Source organism: Prionailurus viverrinus, chromosome C1 (genome assembly GCF_022837055.1).
Source record: "Prionailurus viverrinus isolate Anna chromosome C1, UM_Priviv_1.0, whole genome shotgun sequence".
Classification (NCBI taxonomy): domain Eukaryota; kingdom Metazoa; phylum Chordata; class Mammalia; order Carnivora; family Felidae; genus Prionailurus; species Prionailurus viverrinus.
Window position 1 is genome coordinate 160,331,748 of NC_062568.1, and position 8,172 is coordinate 160,339,919.

Genomic DNA, 8,172 nt, shown 5'->3' on the forward strand with positions numbered 1-8,172 from the left:
AAGAAAGGCACAGAGAAGAAAAGGCATAGCACCTTACACATCACAAGGTACTACAATCACACCCAGTAGTGTAGCCCTGGGTGTGTTCAGAAAAGTGTACCTGGAAAAGTACACAGAAGTCTAATAGGAAGAACTTTGAAGGCCATGTGGATTTTGAAGGTCATTTGGACTTTAACCTCTATGTATGATGAAATATTGAAAACTTTTAGACTCCAGAATTATTTTCAAATTTGTAGAAGGAAAGCACATCCTGGGTATGTGAGGTGTGACAGAAAAAGGCAAATGTCAGGGGTAAGAGTTAAGAAACTAGGCAATTGCAGCAGACCAGTGTTTCTCAAATTTTAACGTGCACCTGAATCAGATGAGAGCTATTTAAAACATATATTCCGATTCAGTAGTGCTGGGGTGGGGCCCTAGAATCTGCATGTTTAATAAGCTCCCAGGTGATGTCAGTGCTGCTGGTCTCCAGCAAGTCAAGAGACTATTAAAACACTGCCAGTGCTGTTTCCAACAAAAAGAAATTTATATCTAATGTACATTGAACTTTTAAGTCCTCATGGAGAAATAACTTGCAGCTCATAAAGCTGTCACCACTAATTGAAGAACTATTGTGTGCCACAAGCCAATAAAATAGAAATATTTTATCTTGATTCTTAAGATATCTCTGAGAAGAAATCCCTTTAAAGCCTGAACGCCCAAGTGAAAATTACTTTGTTGTGTGTATGAGGAGGCAGTTGTGGTGAGTGAAAAAAGTATAATATAGGATACTGTGATGGTATTTTTTTTAATTTTTTTAAAATATTTATTTTTTTTTTAATTTTTTTTTTCAACGTTTATTTATTTTTGGCACAGAGAGAGACAGAGCATGAACGGGGGAGGGGCAGAGAGAGAGGGAGACACAGAATCGGAAACAGGCTCCAGGCTCTGAGCCATCAGCCCAGAGCCCTACGCGGGGCTCGAACTCACGGACCGCAAGATCGTGACCTGGCTGAAGTCGGACGCTTAACCGACTGCGCCACCCAGGCGCCCCTAAAATATTTATTTTTAAGAGAGAGAGAAACAGAGCACAGGCAGGGGAGGGAGAGACAGACAGACAGACAGACAGACATGGAGACTCAGAATCCAAAGCAGGCTCCAGGTTCTGAGCTGTCAGCACAGAGCCAGATGTGGGGCTCAAACTCACAGACAAGGAGATCATGACCTGAGCCGAAGTCAGATGCTTAACCAACTGAGCCACCCAGGTGCCCCTGTGATAGTCTTTTTGATGTTGTTAACTTGACTCAGCTACAGTGTCCAGTTATACAATCAAACACTAATCTAAGTGTTGCTATGAAGATATTTTGTAGATGTGATTAAAGTCCATAATCAACTGACTTTAAGCAAGAGAGATTATCCTAAATAATCATGGAGGGCCTGGTTTAGTCCATTGGAAGGCTAAAAAAGCAGAGCTGAGGATTCCCTGAAGAAGATATTCCACCTGTGGACAGAAGCCTCAGACCATGACTAGTCCAGCTTGCCTTTCCTGACAGTCTGCTTTCTGGATTTTGGACCTGCCTAGCTAGCCCCTACAACCACATATGCCCTGCAATAAGTATCTTACTATGTATCTCCTACTGGTTCTGCTTCTCTAGTTGAACTCCAAAAGATTTTAGTGACTAAAAACAGAGTGCTGCTATAACAAAAACTCAAAAAATGTGGTAATGGTGTTAGAATTAGTCAGTGAGCAGAAACTGGAAGAATTTTGAGACACATGATGGAAAAAGCCTACCCTGTCTTAGACTATTAGTAGAAAGAGTTAACAACTCTGCTAGTGAGGACTTAAAGGAAGCAGGGAGCGTGTTATTGGAAATTGGAGGAAAGGAGATCCTTGTTATGTAGTGGCAGAAAGCTTAGCAGGATTGTGTCCTGCAGTTTTGTAGAAAGCATAACTTGGATACAATTTAATTGGACATATAGCAGAGGGGATATCCAAGTAAAATGTTGAAGGTGTGTCCCGGCTTCTTCCTGCTACCTACAGTAAAATTTAAGAAGAAAAAATAAATTGAAAAAAGAATTCTTAAACAAAAAGGAACCAGGATTTGATGATTGAGAAATTCTTGGCTCAGCCAGTCTCTGAAAGGTACAAACATTGAGAGATTTGTGGCCAGGAAGGCCAAAAATATGGCTGGTCAACCTTTTGCTAATACTTCCGAAAGAATAAAAAAATCAGAGTATTCAGTCACACAGTGGCTCTTTGAAGAGATTAAGTATGTGACTCATAAATTCCCTCATATCCCCCAAATAGAAATGGTATTATCTAGGGAAGATCTATGGATAAGCCTCTTCTTTTCTGGAGTGAATTCCTTGTAACATATATAGGACACCTATAAGGTTCTTGAGAATTTTACACAGTGGAAATTCTGCCAGCTTATATTTAAAGAGATAGAAAAAGCTGCTGGACCCCCAAATTCTAGGTACAGGAAACAGGCTGATAAAACTACACAGCTTGTACTACAAAACAGACAAAAATCCTGGGGCCCATCGTAGACCTAACGAACAAAAGTCTCTGGGGTAGGGAAAGAGAATTCTGTGCTTTAACGGGCATGCCAAACGAAATCAGAGATAATTAGCTTTTGGAGAAAGGCAAGAATGATAGTTTACTTCCAACACTGAACAGACAACGATGAAGACGTGATAGATTTTTCTATATAGACCCTGTAAGCCAACTAAAATCAGCAAGTGGAAAGCACAGGTAGCCAGATTTAAACCAAATCAAAGGAATCACTTCCAGCTATCATAGCCATTAGAAGCAGAGTGGGCTACCAGTGAGACAATGAGCTCTTCATCAGTAGGTATTTTTAAATAGAGACTAAAGGATTGTCCATCAGAAATACTGCAGGACGACACTGGGTAGGAAAGACCTTAGATCAGAATTATGGTAATTAGGGCTGCACATATCAAAGAATCTAAGGCTTGGAGCTGCAACTTCAGAGTATTTATGTGAAGAGGTTTTGGGCTGTAAAAAGCAAGTTATGTAGTAAAAATGTTACCTACTATCCAGGGAGTTGATTCACCATTCACAGAGCATGAACAATCCCTCCAAAAATGAGGATTCCTTTACCTATTGCATCTGCTATTTTTTTTTAATTTTAAAGTTTATTTATTTTGAGTGAGAGAGAGGAATTGCTTGGAGGGGAGGGGCAGAGAGAGAGAGAGAGAGAGAGAGAGAAGAGAGAGAATCCCAAGTAGGCTCCATGCTGTCAGCACAGAGCCTGACATGGGGCTTGATCCCACAAACCATGAGATCATGACCTGAGCCTAAATCAAGAGTCAGACACTTAATCGACTGAGCCAACCAGGTACCCATGCCTGCATCTGTTTTGTATTGCAATAAACAAGTAAATAGAAAGTGTGTTTGTGTGTGTGTGTGTATGTGTGTGGTGTGTGTGGTGTGTGGTGTGTGTGTGTGTGTGTGTGTGTGTGTCTGTATCTTATTTTCAAGACAATTTGGGGTGAATCAGTAAATCTGAAACAGAAAAATTAATTGATGTGGAGTGTTATTTAAACATACATATGCATGTTTGACTTTAATGAGTTCAGTTAAGCAGCCAAAGAACTACTAAGTAATTTGACAGCTTATAATGTATATGCTCTGCTGTAACTTTCACATTAATTGTACATAAATCCTTTAAGTTTGGGGCACCAGTACTCTACAGGAACCATTAGTATCTATGGGTATAGGGGTATTTAGCAAATTTACCTTGATATTGATCAGTTATATATTCCATATCCTATTAGTAATGTCAAAGAGATATGGAATACTCTAGTAGTAAAAAGCAAAAAACACTTTAAACATTTAGAAATGAGACTGAAGAACAAATAAAGAAAATCTGAGTTTCCAAATATTAATAAATAGGACAATGAGTATCGACTAGTGAAGTTTAGCTATTAGAAATGCTAGTAATTTTATCTTGAAAGGAATGATATTCAAAACTCCTCCTACTAAAATGCTATCTCCAGGCCCAGAATTTAGTCCAAATTATCCAGAAGACAGTTTCTATAATCCTTATTATATAATACAATGTTCTACTCATAAAGTTGCTCCATAAATGTTTTTTGAGTGAATAAATGATTTTATGAAAGACAAAGGGAACAAATATATACAGAACAAATGAACATTATGTTGTCAAGCTATAAATGATAAGAAAACAAATACTCCTAATAAGGAAGTTTAGACATTAAAATACTTCAGTAAATTCTTATGCTCTTCTTTTTTTTTTTTACTTCTTTAACAAACTTTTTATTTTAGAATGATTTTAATTTTATAAAAAAAGTTAGAGACAGCACAGAGAGTTCCCATATACACCATAACCAGTCTCCCCTATTGTTGACATCTTGTGTTAGTATGGTACATTTGTCACAACCAAGAAACCCAATATGATGGATTACTGATTCACTAGTCATTACATTATTTAGATTTTTAACATTTTTTACTTAATGTCCCTTTTCTATTCAGGATTCTATCCAGGATACCATGTTAATATAGTCATCTTGTCTCCTTAGCTTTCTTTTAGCTGTGAAAGTTTCTTAGGCTTTTCTTGCTTTTAATGACCTTGACAGTTTTGAAGAGCACTTTTTCAGTCATATATTTTTTGGTCACGTACTTTGTGGAATGTGTCTCACTTTGGATTGGCTGATATTTTTCTCATGATTAAACTGGAGTTGTGGGCTTGAGGTTTAGAAAAAACCAGAGTTAAAGTGTCATTTTCATCACATCATATGAAAGGTATATGCTATGAACATGATTTTCCACTGTTGGTTTTAACCTTGATCATCTGGCTGTAGGTGTTTTTCAGCTTTCTCCACTGCTAAATTACTCTTTTCCCCATTTCCATACTGTACTCTTTTTAAGGAAGTCAGTATATTTAGTCCATAGTTACAAACTGAAGAGTTATTCTCCACCTTCCTGAGAGGGGTGTGTCTATGTAAATTATTTGGAATTCCACACAAGAGATTTTTCTATTCTCTCCCATTTTAAAATGTATTCAGTCAGTTATTTATATCAGTATCAGTTCATGGTATATATTTTATACTTTCAGTTATAATACAATATACTACATTATTTAATATTTTATTCAAATTGTTCTAGTTTGGGCCATTGGGGGCTCTTTCACTTGGCTCCTGTCCTATCCACAAAGCATCCTATCCACAAAGGGAAGGTGAGTGCTATCAGAAACCTCTCATCACACTCCCAGCTGGCCAGGGTGGCCTCTGCCAATTCTGTGGTGAAAAGTAGAGCAAGAATCACAATAACAGCGAGAGACAAAGGGTGACAGTGCATCACAGTAAGGAAACAGATATAGAAAATATGGACAGTCTATTTGTTCCACCAGACTATCGACTCCTCAGGCTTTTGCCATGCGTGGATTAGTCAGCTTCCAGAGTGACTAAAGCAGGGCTGCAGTCTCCCAGAGCCTCTGGAGTTGCAGATTGCTTCTTCTGTATAGTCAGCTTGCACAGCCTTGATGGACCAGGAATGAACTCCCAGTTTTGAGACGCTGGCTTCACTCTGCTGTGGTGAATCCAGGGACCCACCTCGGCCACCTTTACTGCCATTAGGGAACAGGGATGATGACCTTGCTGGCTTCTTCAAGCTGATAAGGGATGGTGTGGGGGTACAGCAGTTAGAGTTTACCCAAGGGTCGGTTGAGTGGCCCACGGTATGGTTCTACAGGAAGGCTTTCTGGTTCAAACAGTGCTTCCAAGGTAACACGTCTGCAAACCACCTTCCATTCCTGGGGTGTCCATTGATTTTTTTCACACTTTCGATGGGAAATACACTCCAGAATTCTGGCAGCTTCCAGGATAGTGGTAGGAGCTAAGATGGGAAGCCGTGCTCATTCTTTTCCGAGGCCCATCCGTCATTTCCACCCGTGCAGCGCCCAGCTCTTCCCTGCCCGCTAACGCTACTTATCCCGGGAAAGCTCGCGCGGGGCGGTGGAGCAAACCCACAGACTAAAAGTGAAACTTGAGCAGCGCTGGCCCGGCTGCTGGCTGCTACCTTTCCCCCTCCTGCCTCCCCGCCGTCGCCACCCTTATGCTCTTCTAAGAGTTCTAAACAAGTATTCTTGGGGTGCAGTGAGAAAAAAACATAACTACAATTTACATTTTTTAAAAAAGATATTTTTCTAAATATCTAAACAGTTTCTAAATTTTCCAAACAGTTACCTGAACACCTACCTACACCCAAATGGCCATATATCATTCCGTGTAGGAATTTTAGGTCTTACATAATATTCTTAAGATACAGACTTCATCATTTTATGGACTGCTCAGAAGTATCTGTGGTTCTCCTCTGCCTACAGTTTAAAGATTAAACTCACTCTGGTATTCAAATTCATTCTGAGATTTAATTGACCAATATTTTCTCCCACTATTAAAGACAACTCCTAGTTACCTAAACACACTTTTGCGCTTTTTTTTCCCACTTCTTGCTTTTGTTCATGCTGTTCCATCCTAAATGTTCTTACTCCATTCCGCAACACCCCTCTTTCAACCATCACCCATTACCATCATCCATCTGCTGGGCGAAATCTTAGCCAATATTCCAAGATCCAACTAAATTGACTCTTCCCTATAAGCTCTCCAATTAGAGCTATGGTAGCTATGGTCCATGATCACTTAGAAATTTATTTTGTGTCCATTTTATCATCACCCAGTTAGTTGTGTATATACCTACATAAATGCCTTTGAGGGCAAATGATGTATTATTATTAATGTTTGGTTTTCTATCCCCTAAAAGTTCATCACAGTATCTTGGATTTCTCAATGAATATGCATTGGACTAAAACAGAAGAGGCTTGGGGCTCCACAGTGGCTCAGTTGGTTACATGTCCAACTCTCAATTTTGGCTCAGGTCATGATCTCATGGTTGTGAGATGGAGCCCCACAGTGGGCTCTGGGCCGACCAGTGGAGACTGCTTAAGAATCCTCTCCTTCTGCCCCTCTCCAGCTCATGGGTGCATGTGCACTCTGTCAAAATAAATAAATAAACTTAAAAACTAAAATGAAATAAATAAAATAAAATAAAATAAAATAAAATAAAATAAAATAAAATAAATAGACAAATTGTATATTTTCAATTTGTTTCATTAAAAAGAACAAGAGCAAAAAATGTTTTATTTTATGGATAATTACTGTACAATGAGTATTTACCTAGGGTACTATTTAAAATTTGCATACCAGAAAGAAATTTTATTCTAAATTTCTGTAGAATATATATCATAGAAATTATATATGTAATGTAATTTCAATGAATTTTAAAATATATATTCACACAAAAAATGAGGAGAAATATGACAAAATGTTACCAGGAGGTATCTTTCGATTGAGAAATTGATGAGTTTGTTTAGTCATTAATTTTTAGCTTTCCAAGTGATCCAGAATAATCATATGTTACTTTATAGTCCCCCCCCCAAAAGAAAGCTACTTGAAAATATCTGTGTGAGATTACATGTTCTTTGGAAATGACTCCCAAGATCTAGATCCTTTCAGATACACCTTAAAGCCCAGGGCAGCCCAGTTACTGTTGGCTGTTGCTCACTGGGCAGTTGCCCCAGTTTGTAACTCATTTAGGCTCCTAATCTGTTGGAACACTTTTTCTTGTCCTTGGATGCTAGTGGCTCCGATGTGGAGGAAATGTTATTATCCTGAATGCCTAAAAAGCTACACAACAGCAAGGAAATTCATAGTAGCTATTTCAGCTGTGATCAAAAAACTGTTTCGAGTTGAAAGGCAAGTTAATTGGATTGTTTGCTTACAATTTAGTACCAAGGATACAAATTACTTAACTCCAAGGTTAAAATTAGTACCAGAGCTTGGACTAAAATAGGACTTTTCTTCAAGGAATTTATTTTTTTGCATTGTCAGTATTTTTGTCAGGATACACAGTGTTATATTCATATATTTATCATCTATTTACCTCCTTATCAGAAATGGTACCAGGGTGTAAAAGAGATTACAAAATTCTCCAGACTTTATACTTAAGCCAAAGTAATTATTATTTCCTTGCATTTGAAAGAATATAATAAGAACTCAAGTTAAGAAAATAAATGTTGTGGCGCACCTGGCTAGCTCAGTCAGTGAAGCATCTGACTCTTGATCTCAGCTCAGGTCTTGACCTTAGGTTTGTGA